Source organism: Gopherus evgoodei, chromosome 1, assembly GCF_007399415.2.
Source record: "Gopherus evgoodei ecotype Sinaloan lineage chromosome 1, rGopEvg1_v1.p, whole genome shotgun sequence".
Classification (NCBI taxonomy): Eukaryota; Metazoa; Chordata; order Testudines; family Testudinidae; genus Gopherus; species Gopherus evgoodei.
In genome coordinates, this window is record NC_044322.1 from 360,032,515 (window position 1) to 360,050,813 (window position 18,299).

Below are 18,299 nucleotides of genomic sequence, written 5' to 3' on the forward strand. Positions count from 1 at the left end.
TTTAATTGCTAATGCCACCTTTCTCATCTCTGCTCTCGCTCTATAAAACCAGCACAAAGGAACCCTCCTGGAAGGAAAAGACTGGCAGAAATCTCATGCCAGATTAATAACCAGCCACACACACACACACCCCATAACACAATAGAGAAATGCATTGGAAGTAAGCATAATGTAAAGGATTAATGGTCACAGATATGGATGAGTATTTGCATTACGAAGCCCTGGCTTTGACAGGGGTCCCTTTATGCTAGGCAATATATATAGGCACACAGTTCCTGTCCCTGCATTTACAATCCAAACAGACAAGACAGGATGAATTATGGTTCTCTTTTTACAGATGGAAAACTTGAGTAGAAGAGAGATTCAGTGACTTACCCAAGGAATGGGTGGCAGAGATAGGAATTAAACCCAGATCTTCTGAAGCCAAGGTCAGTGCCTTAACCACCCTTTATCTCTGATAGAGAGTCACCTCTTACCTAGAAGTAACTAATAGAGCCAATGTCCCTCCCTCCCTCTTCTCCTGGTGCTGTTCCACTTTGTATAAATTAAATATTCATAGAACCAGAGAGGAGAAAGCTAGAAAGAGACACTGACTCTATAGCCTGTTTTTTGGCCCTGACCTAGGACATGGGACACTAGGTTTAGGTCCCTGCTCCAAATCAGATAGGGCAGGAACTTTTTTTCTGCATCAGAATGAAATCAAAATTTTGAAACCTTGAAATCTTTCATGAAACAAAACTGTTTTCTGTTCAGCCCCAGTGGGAACCCAAACCTTTCGATTTCACCCCTTGGAGCTGCAGTTTTTAGTGCTGCCAAAGACGATACATATACTGGCACTCTGCATCCTTCTAGCCTGTCTACACTATGCATGTAAAGGAGTTTCCCAACACAATTGTTCTGCATCACTGCAAACCCTGAATGGTGCTTTAACTGTGTAGGTTTAAAGAGACAGCTGTAAGTTGGCAGAGGTTTTAAACACACAGCTAAGTTCCCCTCTTTACTTGGAGACAGAACCCTGTTTTACCCATGTTTGAAGACAGCTCCATTGTTACTGGGTTCTCTAACATAGTTGCATTTGTATGGTGTCGCAGTCCTAAGGCCTCTATTCTAACATGGTGTCTGTATGGCCAATAGTTGGTCATCTAGAGGTCACACTGGTACCGTGTGCAACACCATGGTGCTGTGTGCAATCTTAAGGTGCGGTGTGCAACATTAGAGTGCCGTGTGCAGTTTCCCGCTCTTTTTGCCTGGTCACCCAGGGGTCAGGTTAGTGCTGTGTGCATAACACCAGCGTGCCGTGAGCAGAGGGGCCCAATCTGACCAATCGTAGTTCAGTTCAAACGGTCAGATTAGGGTTGTGTGCAAAACCATGCTAGTGTGCTGGGTGCAGCTTCTAGTGTGCCGTGTGCAAATTCTATCTACGTAGAGGGCGCCAGCTTGGAGCCTGAAAGGTGACGGAGCTAGGGACCAATCAGATTTTGACAAGTGTAAAAGGGCCTTTGAATAAAACCATGCCTCATGCCAGAATCTGCAGGAGTATCCATGTACTGACTGAAGGACCTGATCAACCCTTCCGCCAGGGGTCTCCTCCGGATATAGCCGGCTCGGGACGTGACATTTATTTTTTCAAAGTTTTCTTCTACGGATTATGGATTCGGTATGCTTCTGGTGTCGGTACTGCGGTTCAGCTGCGCCTGGGGTACGGTACTTGCTTTCTAATTTTCTGTGACTACTCTGTGCTTTGCTTTGTCTCTTCTTTTTTCCCTCCCTTATTTGGTGCAGAACTGTATATTGTTGTTATTTGGTATAAAGTGTGTATCGATAGCATATGAAAAGTTGAATTGTTGTATTAATAGCTATCGGTGTATTTTATGATATTTGGTTAATGTGCGCAGAGTTCGTTTAATTTGGTGGATTTACCTTGATTTTTAAAGAGCAGATAATTTTGAATTATTTGGTTCCTTGTTAATGGATGTAAATAGATTGCTTCAAGTTGTGTGAATGTTCTTGTTCTAATCATACTGCTAGTTGGTAGAAGTGCTCCTCCCCAGCCCAAGTTGTGATTTTTCTCCCTGTTAATAAACGGCCACGTGGTGTTTTGAAGTTTCAGTCTGTCTGGTCTTAATTTTCCTCTCTCAATTAAAAAATTCACCAAACTCGCATTAGGGACAGACATATGATAGCCAGGACCTGTGAAACTGCCCCTCCTCCTCTTCATAGCTGCTTATTTAACAAAAGCTAGTTCAGGTGCTTTGAGTCCTGCAGAGCTAATACAGCTACCGGAGACTGAGCTGGATTTCATTCTGGCTCACACATCACATGCAGAACTTTCAGCTAAGTGCTGAGCGCAAAAGTCTTATTAAAGGCAACTATTAGAGCAGGCTCCAAATCAAAGACAGTCACAAACCACACACCCCTGACCATTAAGCTGTTCAAAGCCTGGGTCGGACTTTCACAAAGTGCCCCTTTTCTCTTTGTCAGGAGCAGAAGCAAAACTCCTTTGGAACCCATCTCAAAGGGCAAAGCTCTACCACCCCTACTCATGCCGAGTTGTTCCACTGATATAAATGGTGTTAATTATGAAACACAGATGGTGAAATCTGGTGCCAAGGATTTCAAGTGGCAAGGTGAACACAGCAGGATTTTTGGATCCCAGAGAGTTGAAGGTGCGGCTAAGGCCTTAGAACGACTGGGCTAGAGCTACACCTAGTGTGAATCCACTAACATCAATGGAGCTACAAATAGGGGGGAGGGATATCTCAGTGGTTTGAGCATTGGCCTGATAAACCCAGGGTTGTGAGCTCAATCCTTGAGGGATCTGGGGATTGGTCCTGCTTTGAGCAGTGGGCTGGATTAGAGGATCTCCTGAGGTCCCTTCCAACCCTGATATTCTATGACTTACATCAGCTGAGGGTCTGGCCTATCTTCTTGTGACTTGGAAGCTGATCAGATCTCACCAGAAAGCCACACAGAAGGAATAAATCTGGCATCCCACAGTCACTTTTCCGAGTATTTACGCAATTCAGTTTTACACAAAAATCTCACAAAGGACAGTTGCATTTCTCTCCCCACTCACCCCCACCTTTAATTTTCCAGCTGCTGCATTTGACACACGCTGGGCAGAGGTCATGCTGAGTTTACTTGAGGCATGTTTACTTTGGCCTTCTGGTCCAACAAATATTTTGAAAATCAAGTTTACACGACAAAGTTCAAGAGACTCCCTCTCTCTCGCTCTCATCAGTGAGAAACTGTTCTCTCTGCAGCCAGCCAGTCACACAGGGCTGTAAGCAGGACTTTCAATAATCTTTATTATGATGGATAGAGTTGTCATAAACAGATAGCTAAGGGTTAATGTTCTTTTACCTGTAAAGGGTTAACCCAGGGAACCAAACACCTGACCAGAGGACCAATCAGGAAACAAGACTTTTTCAAATCTGGGTGGAGGGAAGTTTTGGGTGTGAGTCCTTTGTTCTTGGTCTGTTCCTTTTCTTGGCTCTGAGAGTGATTTTTCTATCTCCAGGTTTTCTAATCTTCTGTTTCCAAGTTGTAAGTACAAGGATAGTAAGACAATAGGTTTATATTGGTTTTTTTGTATTTACATGTGTGTAGTTGCTGGACTGTGTTAAATTGTATTCTTTTGGAATAAGGCTGTTTATTCACTTTTTTTCTTAAGCAATTGACCCTGTATATTGTCACCTTTATACAGAGACTATTTTTAATGTCCTTTTTTCTTTCTTTTTATATAAAGCTTTCTTTTTAAGACCTGTTGGAGTTTTTCTTTAGTGGGGACTCCTGGGAATTGAGTCTGCAGCTCACCAGGGAATTGGTGGGAGGAAGAAGTCAGGGGGAAAATCTCTTTGTGTTAGATTTACTAAGCCTGACTTTGCATCCCCTCTGGGTGAGGGGGAAGAGAGATTAGCTCTCTCGGTACTTGTGTTTCCAGGACTGGAAGCAGGGAATCTCCTAGGGTCGTCCAGGGAGGGGAGCCTGGGAGGAAGTAACAAGGAAACAAGGGGGTTATTTCCCTTTGTTGTAAGACTCAAGGCATCTGAGTCTGGGGGTCCCCCAGGGAAGGTTTTGGGGAGACCACAGTGAGCTAGGCACTGTATAATTCCTAGCTGGTGGCAGCGATACCAGGTCCAAGCTGGTAACTGAGCTTGGAGGTTTTCATTCTAACACCCATATTTTGGATGCTAAGGTCCAGATCTGGGAAGAAATGTTATGACAAGAGTGGCGAAGGGATGAGTTGTCCCTGTGCAGCGATTCCTCTTCAGCTCCTGTCTCAAAGGAGAAAGCTGGACCCAGTGTTCTGAAATGTCACACGGTGTCCCCAAAAACTAGTTCTTGTCACTTGTGAATTACAATCTGTGTTTCTAATGGTTGCCTAGACACCGGGGTGATTGGAGCACTAGAAATACATAAGGGGAAAAGCGTCTTTTAAGAGAAGTTTTCATTACTTTTTCCCCTCTCTCAGCCCTGCAAAGTCAGCACAGCTACAGGATAAGGAAACAGGTTCTATGGAGGCTCATGGGCCAAGCATCACACTGTTAACCAAGGCCCCAATCCTGCAGTGAGGTCTGCCTATACAGAGCTCATGGTTGGGTCAGGAAGCTACGGTCCAAACGCAAAGGAAAATTCATCCCATGGTAGCAGCTAGGCAAGCTGACTGAAAACAACTTGGCTACATGGGGTTATGGAGAACACATGGCAGCCTGAAGAAGCTTGGGGGCATAAGCCAGAAAGAACCCAGCTTGACTTTCAGATGCCACAACTACTTTTACAGAGTACAAAGTGCACTTCATAGGGAAAGTCTTCACATACAGGAAGTAGTCTGACAAGTGTCTGCCCTGCCAGTCACTGAATAAGACAGCTCCTGGCCCGAGATGTTCATCATCTAAACAGATGGGGCGTTGGGGGGAGGGGGAAATACACTGGCAGACTGGCCGGGGGGAGGTTCTGCCTTAGAGGTTTGGTTGGTTTCTTTATTGCAGTGTGAGGGGCAGGCAACACTTAGTGATTTGAGAGATTCATAAAAGAAAGGAGGGTTGACAAAGGTGAACACCCGATGTCTTAAAAGAGGGAGTGCTAGGCACAGGGACATCAGAGCTGAAAGCACTCAGGAGATATAGGGTCTATTCCTGACTCTGCCACTGAGCTGCTGTGTGACCTTGGGAACATCCCTTCACCTCTCTGTTTCTCCTCCCACCTTTTGTCTTGTTAGTCTGTCAGTTCTTCAGGACACAGACTGTCTGTTACTATGTAAATATACAGCATCAAGCATAATGGGGACCCAAAGTCTGATGGAGCCTCTGGGTGCTACAGTCATTGTTTGGGTTTATTAAAAAACAACAACAAAGTGTTTATCACAGCATAGGGCAGAGACATGGATGCCTGTAATTAGTTATTTACTGAGCAGAGAGTGGGCAGCGTTCCTGCCACATCTTAGATGAGGCACCAGAGAGAAAGAGAGTGTTGTGCATCTCAAAATTCTTATCACCCACATCAGGGGATGGTGAAATTACAGCCACTGAGAAGACAGAAACAATACAGTGCAGTAAGAATACCCAGCTTGTCACTCCGCAGGGCCTGAAAGAGACTGATTAGAAAACAAATAAACATGAAAACAAAAGATAGGAAGGGAGCAGAAAATGAGATCTGGCATTCAGGCTTTGATCTATTCCAGTGGTTCTCAAAGTGTGGGTCAGGACTCCAAAGTGGGTCACAACTCCATTTTAATGGGGTTGCCAGGGCTGGCTTAGACTTGCTAGGGCCCAGGCCTGAAGCCCAAGCCCAACCGCCTGGGGCTGAATCCGAAGCCCAAGGGCGGCAGCGCTCAGGTTACAGGCCCTCTGCCTGGGGTTGAAGTGCTTGGGCTTCAGCTTTGCCCCTCCACACCACCCAGGGCAATGGGGTTCGGGCAGGCTCAAGCTTCAGTCCTACCTTCTGGGGTCATATAGTAATTTTTGTTGTCAGAAGGGGGTCGCGGTGCAATGAAGTTTGAGACCCCCCTGATCTGTTTGCTTACCAGGGAAAACAAAAAACCAAAAAACCCAGAGCCCAAGTCAGCCTCATGCAGAGAACTACAGTGCAACCCACACTTAAGGATTTGACTACGCGTGAAGGTGTGGCCTGTGCAGACTTAATGTCCCAGCATGCAATGCTCTATCTTGATCCAAGTTGACTGTCAAGCTAGGTTAGTGCATGCTGGGACCTGTAGTCCATTGAAATAATATGCAAATTACAGGCACTGTATCTCAAGTTACTGGGTGCTCCTCAGCTGAGACACTGAGATGCAGTATTGAGCGATCACATCTGCGCTGCCTGGGTATCCACACAGCACTGAGCAATACCCCCAAAGCTCCGTCCCAGCATGCACTGGGCTCAATGGAAAATCTGAGATGAGTTCTCTATGTTTCTTCACCCCCACCGGATTTTGGAGCAAGTGGGCTGGGGCAGATTGCCCTCTTCCATGGAAAACTCTCCATGGTGCCCCTTGCAGAGTCTCTTGGGCGGCATCCCCTCAGAGGCTGCAGCCAATCCAGTGCAGGGACAGCTGCCTGTACATGCTGCTCTGCTGGCCTGACCTACCTCTGCGTGCCCCTCCCACACCAGAGCAAAGAGGACACTGCAAGACCTAACGAAGCATCCAGCAGCACTAGCAGCTCACAGTATTTCCTGGGTGCCACCACTAGACAGAGCAGCCAGTCCCTCTACCACACCCCCTAGGCCCATATGGCCCTGATCCTGCACAACCTCCATGGGGTGCCAGAGAAGGAAGGAGAGGAAGATATCGCTCACCCTTTCTGCACCCCAAAGGGGAGCTGCGCCAGAGCAGAGGCTACATTGTGCATCAAAATGGCACCTGGGAACCTAGGAATTGTCAGACTGGACCAGACCCAAGGTCCAACTAGTGCAGTGTCTTATCACCATCAAAGACCATTACCTGCTGCTTCGGAGGAAGGTGAATGAATCCCACAGTAGCAGAAGCAGGACAATCTGTCCCCCACATTCAGTCTCTCCCTGGTTAGAGGATACCATTAGGCTCTTCCTCAGGAACCTCCAGTGGGGGATTCCAAAGACAGGACAGCATGCAGCCCTCTGGGAAGAGGTCAGCGAATCCCATGGTGAGGGCGAAGTTTAGGTGCAATGGGGCTACATGCAACTCATGTGATATCAAACTACAACACAAGGCATAGTAAGCTCATCCTCAAAACGCGGCAAGTTTCAATGGGAAAAATGAAACAAGCTCCAAGGAAGGAGAGGGTGAATTTGAAAGCAGTTTGTACACGGGGGGGGGCAAGGGGTTGGCATGTGAATCTGGAGCACTGCACAGGGTGGGGTGAGTGCCAAGCCAAAGCAGGGGGAAAATTTGGGCTTGGATTTGGATTCAGCAGCACCAAAGTCACACAAAAGACTGAACTCACTTCACAAGCTGTGGCAGGGGCTCAGATTTAAAGCAGTCTGTGCTGGAGCCCAACCCTGATTTCCCCTGACTGCTATTGTAAACTTTGCCATGAATCTCTGCCCCACCACAGCTGGATCATCCCCCTGGCGTAAACATGGGAGATTCAACATTCCTCCTTTTGTGACACACACCCGCTTCTGGTATGAACAGGTGGGAAACAGATGAGATCAACAGATCTTGATTATAGTCCCATCCAACTGCAGAGATTGTGAAAGATCAGCTGTGAGATTTGGGCCCCTTGGGGGCTGATCCTCTGCCAGAACAATCACTGATGATATTCCAGCTGCACTGGGCCAAGACAGACCCCTTTGGGTTCGAGATTAGCTAGGTGCTGAAAATCAAAGGACAGGTTTGAATCTAGGATACGAACGAGACACCATCCCACAACCATAGGAGTTAGGGGGGTTCTCATCCAACAACTCCAGCCTCCCAACTGGTCTGTGATTAGAGAGAGAGTCAGGTCTCCGTTGTGATACAGAGCCTGACCAGAGTGATCCGGCGAGTTCTCTTCAAGTCTGTGCCCAGTTCTGCTAGGAGACGCCTGCCGAATGGGTTTAGCAGTTAACGAAGCCCAGCACTAATCTGGCAGTGCATTCCACTGTTTACTTTTGCTCCACTCATAGACTCAGCTATTCATTTCCAGGGACACGGGAGGCCGGACACGTATGCTGACTAGGCAGGCTCCCAGCAACAGAGTCGCTGTGAAGCAATCCAGCACCAGCACCAAGTGCAGCTACACAATCCCTTTAATCTCAGCTAAACATTTTCCTGGCTTCTTTTAATATACCCTGATTACCATGGACAGAGGCTTTTCTTTGGAAAGTTGCACAGAGTAAGAACTCATACAAGGACATTGTCAACAACTCCTCAACAAAGACCGGCTTCTAACTTCAGCTAAATCCTTCCTCCCTGAACTTGCAGTCTCTTTGTTGCCTGATGGAAATTGAAGGCAGTTCTCTCTTTGAGGGGATCCTACTTTACAGCAGCTTTTCTCTCTTGAGCCTGTGGCAAAAAACACATCCCAGCAAAACCTGCAGCTTGTCCTAAATGGAGAGCTTAACTTCTGCAGTATGTTACTCCTAAGGCATTTAAAGCACCAGCTATGCACCATGATGTTCATGGATTTCAAAGGCTATTCTGTTTGGGTTCTTGGATGGAGCCCATCACCTCAGTATCTGAGCCCTCTCCAGAGGTCTTCACTGAGTGATGCAATTATTGTCGGTCATGTGTGCTTCTTTCCTTCTCCAAAGGGGGAAAATTGTATGCAGACTTTATTTGTATTTTTCCATTTATGAATGATGCGCTCTGGGTTTCTATCAGCGAAGGCAGGTCAAAGCAGCGCACTTCATGCTTGGAAGGGAAAGCTGTCACAGTTGGAGGGGTCCTGTGACCCTCAGGGAATGTGCTCCCCAAAGACTACAGCAAAAAAACTACAATACCTATGGTGTCCTAGCAGTAACTATGGTGAGCACAGCAGGATGCTCTAGTGCAGCAGTTCTCATTGCGTAGGCCATGTTAGCACACAGCTGTGTGCTAAAGGCCACAGGGCCCATGTGGCTGGGGTCCGGGGCCGCCAGGGCTGCCCTTCCCTTCTCTGCCTTACGTGGAGGGTCCAGGGCACTGGGGCTGCACCGCCTTGCCACACAGCGGGGTCCAGAGCTGCCCTGCCATCCAACCCTGCAGTGATGTCCACTCCTGGCCCCACTCTGTGGAGGGGTCTCCGGGCAAGGGCTGGTGCTGGGCATAGGGCTCTGAGAGGGGACATCGGGGGCCACAGGGGTTCTCAACCTGCAGCCCAAGTAACACATTGTGGGCTGCATATGTGGCCTACAATGATAAATAGGTTGAAAACAACTGGTCTAGTGGTTCAGGCACTAACCCACAACTACAAGACCTAGGTTCAATTCCTTGCTCTGCTACATTCTTCCTCTATGACCTTGGGCAAGTCACTCTGACTGTGCCTCACTCCTCTAGCTTGCAGGGGTGTTGTGAGAATAAATGCATTGAAGACTGTCAGAAGCTCAGATATCACACTAATGTGGGTCACAGAGGTAGCAAAGATAGATAGAATAGCCTTGCACCACCAAAGTAGGTTGTTAGTTCAAATCCTGCCTGGGTTGGTGGTGACTAAAATGTTGACTATCTTGGTGGCTTGTTCTCAGTACCTTTTGAAAGGCATCTTTTTGGAAACAAGATCAGTTGCAGAGATGAGTGGCAGCATGGTGGTTAAAGGACAGAACGGCAAGCTGGATTCTACTCCAGGCTCTGCCACGACTCGCTATGAGTCATTGGACAATTCACTTCCCATCTCTTGATCTCCCTTTCATGAAATGGTGAGATAGTTGTCTGCAGTGAGGATCTCTAAGAACCGTGTAGTCACTAACCAGTGAAGCCTCACAACAGCCTTATGAGGTACTGCACATAATAACAGCCGTACTGGATCAGATGAAAGGTCCTTCCAGCCCAGTATCCTGTCTGCCGACAGTAGCCAATGCCAGGTGCCCCAGAGGGAATGAATCTAACAGGCAATGATCAAGTGACTCTCTCCTGCCATCCATCTCCACCCTCTGGCAAACAGAGGCTAGGGACACCATTCCTTACCCATCCTGGCTAATAGCCATTAATGGACTTAGCCTCCATGAATTTATCTAGTTCTCTTTTAAACCCTATTATAGTCCTAGCCTTCACAACCTCCTCAGGCAAGGAGTCAACCTGTGAAACTTTTAGAGAGCCACACTGGGAAGGCAGGAAGGAGAGAGATTAATAGGTGTATTATGGTCATGCCTAAGGTCCCAGATCAAGATGCGGGCCTTGTACAAACAGATCATCACAATCCCTGCCCCAAAGAAATGACAGTCTAAGGGCCTGTCTATATGAACAGCTAGTCTGCAGCAAGCTGGTGTGCAAATCTCTCTTGCACTATCCCTGCCGTGCACTAACTGTCCTTGTTGACCCTGCTGCCACATATTAAAAATTCTCTAGAGGACTTTGATCTACGCCACTTTGAAACAGGAGTAGATCAAAGCTTGCTAGGGAACTTTTAGTGCGCGGCAACAGGGCCCACACGGACAGTTAGTACCCAGCAGGCTTCCACAGGATTTCCATCCCAGCCAAAGCAGTTCAGATCAGCAGCCAAACCGAGCATGTTAGCCTTTTGGAGCACTGAACAGCACTTCCTAGACACCACTGCTCTCCCAGCAATGGCAAGGAAGCCAAACATGAGGATCTGACTCAGAAAACCTACAGCCTCTCCATGACTCAGCAAGCAGCTCTTTTCATGCTGGCTCGGGCTGGTAGACAAGGTTGCCGTTGCAGTCTAGTGCCGGTGGGTGGATGTTTTTCCCCTTTGTAATTTTAGTAAGATCAGGAAGTCACGAGTCTCTAGCAGAAGTCTATACTCACGTAAATCAGCGAGTGAGCCAAACCCCATAACAACAAACCATATTTCAGCTGCCTGCCTGAAATCCTGGCAGAGGGAAACCAAGTAAGTAAGTTAGTCCATAACCACAGAGACTTTGTAGTCATCAGCTATTCCACTCCATGCAGCCACAAGGGGAATTCAAATCATATACTCAATGAAACAAGTCCCTACTGCCTGAGCTACCGGAGAAAACCCACGAGCTGTGGTAGCCTTGGGCCTTACATCTAGAGTGGGGAAGACTACTTGCAAAAAAATCAGGGGAGCCTTCCTTGTCTTCCAGGTCTGGGATTCAGAAAGCAAAGAAGACAATGCCAGAGAATTCTGGACCAGCTCAGAACTGAATAGGCATTTGGGGATTTCCCAATCTAATCCCATTTTGTTCAGGAAATTGCCTCCCCAGTCAGGGCCACTGACTGCCTCTGCTCAGGGGATGCCTGCTCCCCGAGTACCCCAGACATGTAATGGAGCTAGTAACGGAGACGCATTGGCAGAGGCAAAAGATTGCAGGGTAGGAGCAGCACTGGGGTGCACTGATAGAGCTGAGTTTAGGGCCAAGGACTGGTATAAGCAGGGGCACTAGCAGAACAAGGAAGAGGGGATTAACTCAGCACTGGAATAGCAGGCAGAGTGGAAGGTCACCCACAGCACAACTAGCCAATCCACTTTTACCATTGTAGAGTATAGAGTCTCCAGCTGAGATCAGGATCCCATTAGGGCACAGACTGTTTCTCACTATATATCCATCCATACAGTTCCTAACACCAAGAACTTACTGTGATAAATAGACAAAAACAGACAACAGGTGGGAGAAAGGATGCATTATTATCCCCATTTTACAGAAGAGAACTGAGGCAGAAGGACTAAGTGACTTGACCAAGGTAACATAGGGAAGTCTGTGGAAGGGGTGAGAAACTGAACCCACATCTCCTGAATCCTAGTCCAGTGCACTAACTACCAGACCAAAGCCCGAGTTAATCTAGACAGGTTTTCCAATTATCTCTAAAGCATCAGTTATGGGGCACTGGTGATCCGACAGGACCAATGGCCTGATCTGATACCACAGATTCACTGGCCCCATATTCCTATATAAGTCAAATGAGCCGTGGAGGAAAGAGTGCTATGTCATAAAGAAGGGGTAGTTGAACCATCCCAAGTCTTCACCCAGAACTGGAACTCAGCATACAAAGATTGCCATTAAAAAGTCAAAATTCTCCTCTTCTAAATGTAAGTAGTGTGACCAGATATCCTGTTTTGGGGGACTTTTTCCTTATATAGACACCTATTATCCCCCACCCTCTCTCCTATTTTTTCACAGTTGCTATCTAGTCACCCTAAATGTAGGGGAATGCCAAGGATAACATTGGGTGGTAGCCATAGGTGCTGGAATGAGGGGTGCTACTGCACCCCCTGGCTTGAAGTGATTCCCATCATATACAGGGTGTACAGTTCGGTTCAATGGCTCTCAGCACCCCTACTACAAAAATTGGTCCAGCACCCCTGATGGTAGCTACAGGTAAATGCTGACTTTTTAAACGGTAGCCACTATGTCTGAGATTAGAAGATGTTTATCATCTCCTTGTGCTTGCTTTATTTCACAGCATTGCCTAGTTCTGACTAGAATTGGGACCCAGAATGCAAAAATGTTGCCAGATACGCTGTTGTGTGATATTTCCATCATCACTGGAAGCACCATACATTTCATGGTAAGTCGTATACTACTATTTTTGTCACCCTGCTTTCTCTGCCCCAATCCACTTGTTCATCTCATCCACCTGCCACAGCTTGTCGTTTAGACTGTAAGGTCTTTGGATAAGAGACTGTCATTTTCTGTGTTTGTACAGCCCCTAGCGCAACGGAGCTCTGACTCGACTGGGGTCAGGGCACTATCACAGATTAAAAGTTAAATGAAAGGCTGTTCCAAACTCCAGCTCAATTTTGCAGCTCTAATAGAACTGCGCAGGAAGGGGCTCTCCTACTGAATTAAATTATGGCTCAGCAAAGATATACTAAAAAAAAAAATAGCATAATGGCATTGAACAAAATAGTTCTTGCCAAATTACAGCAAACTTGGCCCTCATCTGAAGCCTTGGGATAAAGTCCCAGAGAGCAGGACATCAGAGGCCAAAGAAAACCAGAGATGGTACATTTCGAGGACTTTTCCTCAAGGCGTGTTTGATAAAAAAAATCCCTCTCCTCAGATTTTCCCTTCAGTTGGGTTTTGTCACAATTAACCTCAAAGGCAGTGCAGCTGTCACCCAAGACGCAAGAGAAATGAGGTGAGTAAAGTGTAATGGAGAGCGCTGTACTAGTGCTGGCAGAGGCTTCCTGCTGGGAAGCAATTCTGAGCCAGGCAGTGGCAAGGGTGATTGACTCTAAGTGGTCTTCTGATAGTCATAATAAAGTCTATTTGGGCAGCTCAGATAAGTAGGGACTCAACTTGTTTTACTCTGTTCACGGGTATTTAGGGGGAGAAGGCGGATGTGGCTTGATACGTTTAATGCCTAACACGACACTATTGTTACCTCATTTCACAGAAGGGAGGACGGAAGGCAAAGGTTATGGTAACCAGCCCCAGGACACGGCCAGTGGAGCAGCTGGGTCCCCTCAAACAGGTGGCAACAATCTCATTAAAAGTTCTCTTCTCTGACAAACCATTACATCATCAAACCAAAGGTAAAGAACAAAGCCAGCTGCAGCACAGGGTCTGAATGCCAAAGGGGAGTTATTCTTATTGGCCTGGACAGCGCTTGCACCAAGGTTACAGACACCGGGTCCTATGTTCTAGGATACCAGTGATGGTGTGGCTGATCTGGTTAGGTCCTGTGATGGTGTCGCTGGTGTAGATATGTGGGCAGAGTTGGCATCGAGGTTTGTTGCATGGATTGGTTCCTGAGCTAGAGTTATTATGGTGCGGTGTGCAGTTACTGGTGAGAATATGTTTCAGGTTCATTCACCTGCACATCCACCAATGTAATATATGCCATCATATGCCAGCAATGCCCCTCTGCTATGTACATCGGCCAAACTGGACAGTCTCTACGGAAATGGATACAAATCAGACATTAGGAATGGCAATATACAAAAACCTATAGGAGAGCACTTCAACCTCCCTGGCCACACTATAGCAGACCTTAAGGTGGCCATCCTGCAGCAAAAAAACTTCAGGACCAGACTTCAAAGAGAAACTGCTGAGCTTCAGTTCATCTGCAAATTTGACACCATCAGCTCAGGATTGAACAAAGACTGTGAATGGCTTGCCAACTACAGAACCAGTTTCTCCTCTCTTGGTTTTCACACCTCAACTGCTAGAACAGGGCCTCATCCTCCCTGATTGAACTGACCTCGTTACCTCTAGCTTGCTTGCTAGCATATATATGCCTGCCCCTGGAAATTTCCACTACATGCATCTGAGGAAGTGGGTATTCACCCACGAAAGCTCATGCTCCAAAACGTCTGTTAGTCTATAAGGTGCCACAGGATTCTTTGCTGCTTTTAACTTTTCCTGTGACGCCTACAAGAAATTGCCCACTGAGAATAGCCAAAAACAGGACAAGATGGGATGGCTGATATTTGAGGGAGGGGGGTGTTTAGATTTTGAAACCACATAAATGATTTGGAAGCCTCCAGGTTGTGCGGTGCCAGTCTACGTGTGTGTGTTACTGTTAGCCTGGCTCCCCATTGTTGGTTATACCTATTTGTTGCATCTTGTGTTGAACTAGACTATAGGCTCTTGTCTCTTCCTAGGTATTTGTGCAGCACCCAGCACAATGGGGCTCTGAGCCTGATGGTATATTTGGACTCTACCCCGGTCAAAATACATTTGTGTGTGTTACAGTAACCCCTGGAGGCCCCAGCTGAGAAGGCCTCCTTGCTAAGCACCGTACAAACAGAGAGTGAGAGATGGCCCCTGCCTCCCAGATCTTACAATCTAAAAAGGACAAAAGAGGGAAAGTGACTTGTCCAAAGTTCTGTGGCAGGGTGTGGCCCGGTGGGGGGCAGCATACTGATTGCTGGGCAAGTGCCCAATCCACGAGACTACTTTCCCACTTGTGCATTATATATGCACACTCTCTCAACACAGATCTCCCGCCGATGCAGTTCCACATACTATAATCTCCTTCCTGCATGTTTTATAAACATGCTCATTCTGATGGCTCCCGGGGTTATAAATTCACACACAAAAAAAACAACCCTTACCCCGCCCAGCCCATAACTACTTTGCCAACGCCAGCAGAATAGGCACATTGCACACTCGAGCTCCATTGCTGAGAACTCTTTAAATAGTTCAGTGGTCACTGCATGCAATTTAGAGCCTGAATAGATGCTTCCAAGGCTTCCTGAAGTGATAAGGTGCCGAGAGGCCTGGGGCTCGCGCTGCAGCTCCACCGGGGGTCACCTCGTCCAGTTGTTCTGCCACTAAAGCTTTCTTGGATTTCAATGTGCCCTTCCGCACACAAGCAAACATTTAAATGAGCCGCTGTCGGGACTGCCTTGCAATGCTATGCTCCAGGCAGCTTGTTGCGTTGCAAAGCACATCTGTAGAGAGTGGATTCTCCCTCCTTTCATAAATATCCTCTCCGGTTAGATCCTTAGACATCAATAGGAGCTGCAGGTGCTCAGAGCCTCTCAGAATCTGGCCCTTTGTTTGCACATACAGACGCTTGGTGCTATCAACAATCTTTCTAGAGCAGCCACAACGAGGGCGAGGTAATTGCTTAGTTGCTCGCAGGATTCGCTTTGCTAAGGAGACGGGTATAACACAGATCAACCAAAACCAGGACCACTAATCCAAGTCCCTTCAGATTTCCACTGAAAGGGAGGGTTATGGGCTTGAATCTCCGGATCCAGGAGAATTAATTATTTCAGATCTGGGTCAGCTCCACCAGAACAAAGTTGCTTATTTTCCGGTTCTGGTTCAGGTGCAACCAAAATGTCACCACCAAACACAAACCTGATCCAGATCCAAACATCATCTGCTTTGTTCGTCTCTGGTTTACCCACAGCCTGAAGGGCAGTTGTGCATGAAGTGAGAGGTATTTGAAGTGGGGATGTTAGAATTGGGTCTGCTTATCCGCAGAATCAGGGGTGCAGGAACAATTTGTATAGTGGAGGTGCTGAGAGCCATTGAACCAAACTGCAAATCCTGTATATGATGGAAACCACTTCAAGTCGGGGTGCAGGAGCAGCCCTAGTTCCAGCACCTATGCATAGAATCCTAGAAATTAGAGGTGGGGTGCAAGATACCACGATGATGGGCACATTAGAAAGGTCATCAGAGTGATGTACAGAGAGAAAACTACTAAGTCATCTATTCCATGTGCCCTATTGTTCCTCATAGTACATTTAGTAGAGAATTACTCTTTGCAGCATCCCATCACTTCTGACTCTCACCTTACCCCTTTTTTGCAAAGTGGGGATAGTAGACACTTCATCTACCTCACGGGAGTGTGGGATTCTGTAGCTACTGCTTAGAAAGTGCTTTGAAGATGCAGAGCTTTATAGAATTGCCAAATTGCTGGTAACAAGCCAGCTATATCGATCGATATCTATCGATAGATACATAGAGAGAGAGAGTGTGTGTGCGCACACACGCACACACACATGTACCACTGCCCTCTATGGGTTGCAATCAGAAATGATTAACCTTTAATCATAAGCTCCCTACGGCTGACAGAGATCCTCCTTTAGCTCAAGCCATAGAGTGCCTTTGTTTAGGGGCAGGAGAATTCAAGTTCAATTCCTAGCATTACTGTGAAGTTCCAAGGAGCCAGGATATGCAGTTTAGTGACAGCTGTGGAGTCTCAGGTGGCCACGGATGGATTAGAGTATTATCTGGCAAATGCCAGGACTAGGAGGACATCTGAAAGCAGCTCTGCAGTTTGCTCTCATTTCAGAAGTTAACCCCTGTAAGACTCGTGCTTTGGCTGCAAGGTGTTGGGGCTGAAAATCCAGTACCTGTTCCTGAAGGCAGGACTGCTTAACTGACTACAGCACTGGCTGGAATGGTGCTGTGACACTGGGCAGCAGGTGCAGTTTTGCAGAGAACATCTCCCCACAAGTGCTGCCTCCTTACTAGTTTTAAAAAATAAATTTAATCAGCAAAACAAATGTAAAGCTAAAAATAGAACCATGTAGTCCTCTGCAGAGCAACCCGGAGTCCTGCTGCCTTCCTCCTCACTTTCAAAAAGATATAGACCAGTGTTACAAAGTTAGACTGAACGGCAGCTGCCATACAGACCATATCGTTGGCTCATCCAATCCCACATCCCAGGCTCCTACCATGCTGTATGCTTTTGGCCCAAACTCAGATCTCCCCCTTGCTCCAAAAGCACATGCCCCTACCACTCACACAAAGGAAGACTCCCCATTAGCTGTCTGCATATAGGGGTTATGGTGCACACAGTTAAGCCTTTAATTGCAAACAGTGATGATATGGGATCAAAACTGTCAAATACACAGGTGCAAGAGTTTCTCTGCAGTACAGTGAATGAACAGTAAGAAGACAATTGTCCACTGGTGCCTAATGTTGATCATATTACCCCAGCCCTTGCCCCACCAAATTAGCTCCTTTCAGCTAAAGAAGTTCTCTTATTCACAGGGACGGCTCCAGGCATCAGCGCACCAAGTGCGTGCCTGGAGTGGCAAGCTGCAGGGGGCAGCCTGCTGTTCACTGTGAGGGTGGCAGTCAGGCTGCCTTCAGCAGTGCACCTGCAGGAGGTCCGCCGGTCCCATGGTTTCAGCGGCAATTCGGCAGCAGGTACGCCAAAGGCGCGGGACCAGCGGACCTCTGCCAGGCATGCCGCCGAATCCACGTTACCAGTGAACCTCCCACAGGCAAGCCGCTGAATCCACATTACCAGCGGACCTCCTGCAGGCGTGCCACCGAAAGCCGCCTGACTGCCATGCTTGGGGCGGCAAAATACATAGAGCTGCCCCTGCTTATTCAGTAGAGAAAGTTCCCTCTCTTACCGGCTACAGGAAAGAAGGTAACATTCCATTGGTGGTTTGTTTGGTCTGACCTGTGCAGAGGAGCAAATGCTGCAGCAGCTGAAAACTAGGACATCAGAATGGAGAGTCTCTACACGGCACCAAGAAGTCAAAAAGAAACCCTTCCTCCGCAACATACTCTGCATCCACATCTCCAGCACACCTAACCCCCAAAGTAAAGCAGAGGAGGCCTACATGATCTGGATTGGTTATGGAAATTCATCTCTTCTGATAAATCTGCACTCGCTTGATCATCTTGCCTTCCACGCCCCCCATGTTGCACAGCTGGATCCTGAACTGAGAAAAGAAACACAAGGCAGCAATGGCCAAGGTGCGCCCACCCGCCCTCTGAAAATCAGGCCTTAAAGGGGTCTCCTGTTAGGCCTCCCAAAATGATTAGTTGCTTTTGAAAATCTTGGGCGCTAG

General features: G+C 47.3%; 1 protein-coding gene across 4 annotated transcripts in view; it reads right to left on the reverse strand.

Moving 5' to 3' along the window:
- PLXNA4 (plexin A4) overlaps nucleotides 1–18,299 on the reverse strand; it is a 667,362-nt gene that overhangs the window by 628,586 nt on the left and 20,477 nt on the right. The gene's annotated exons all lie outside the window — the stretch shown is intronic.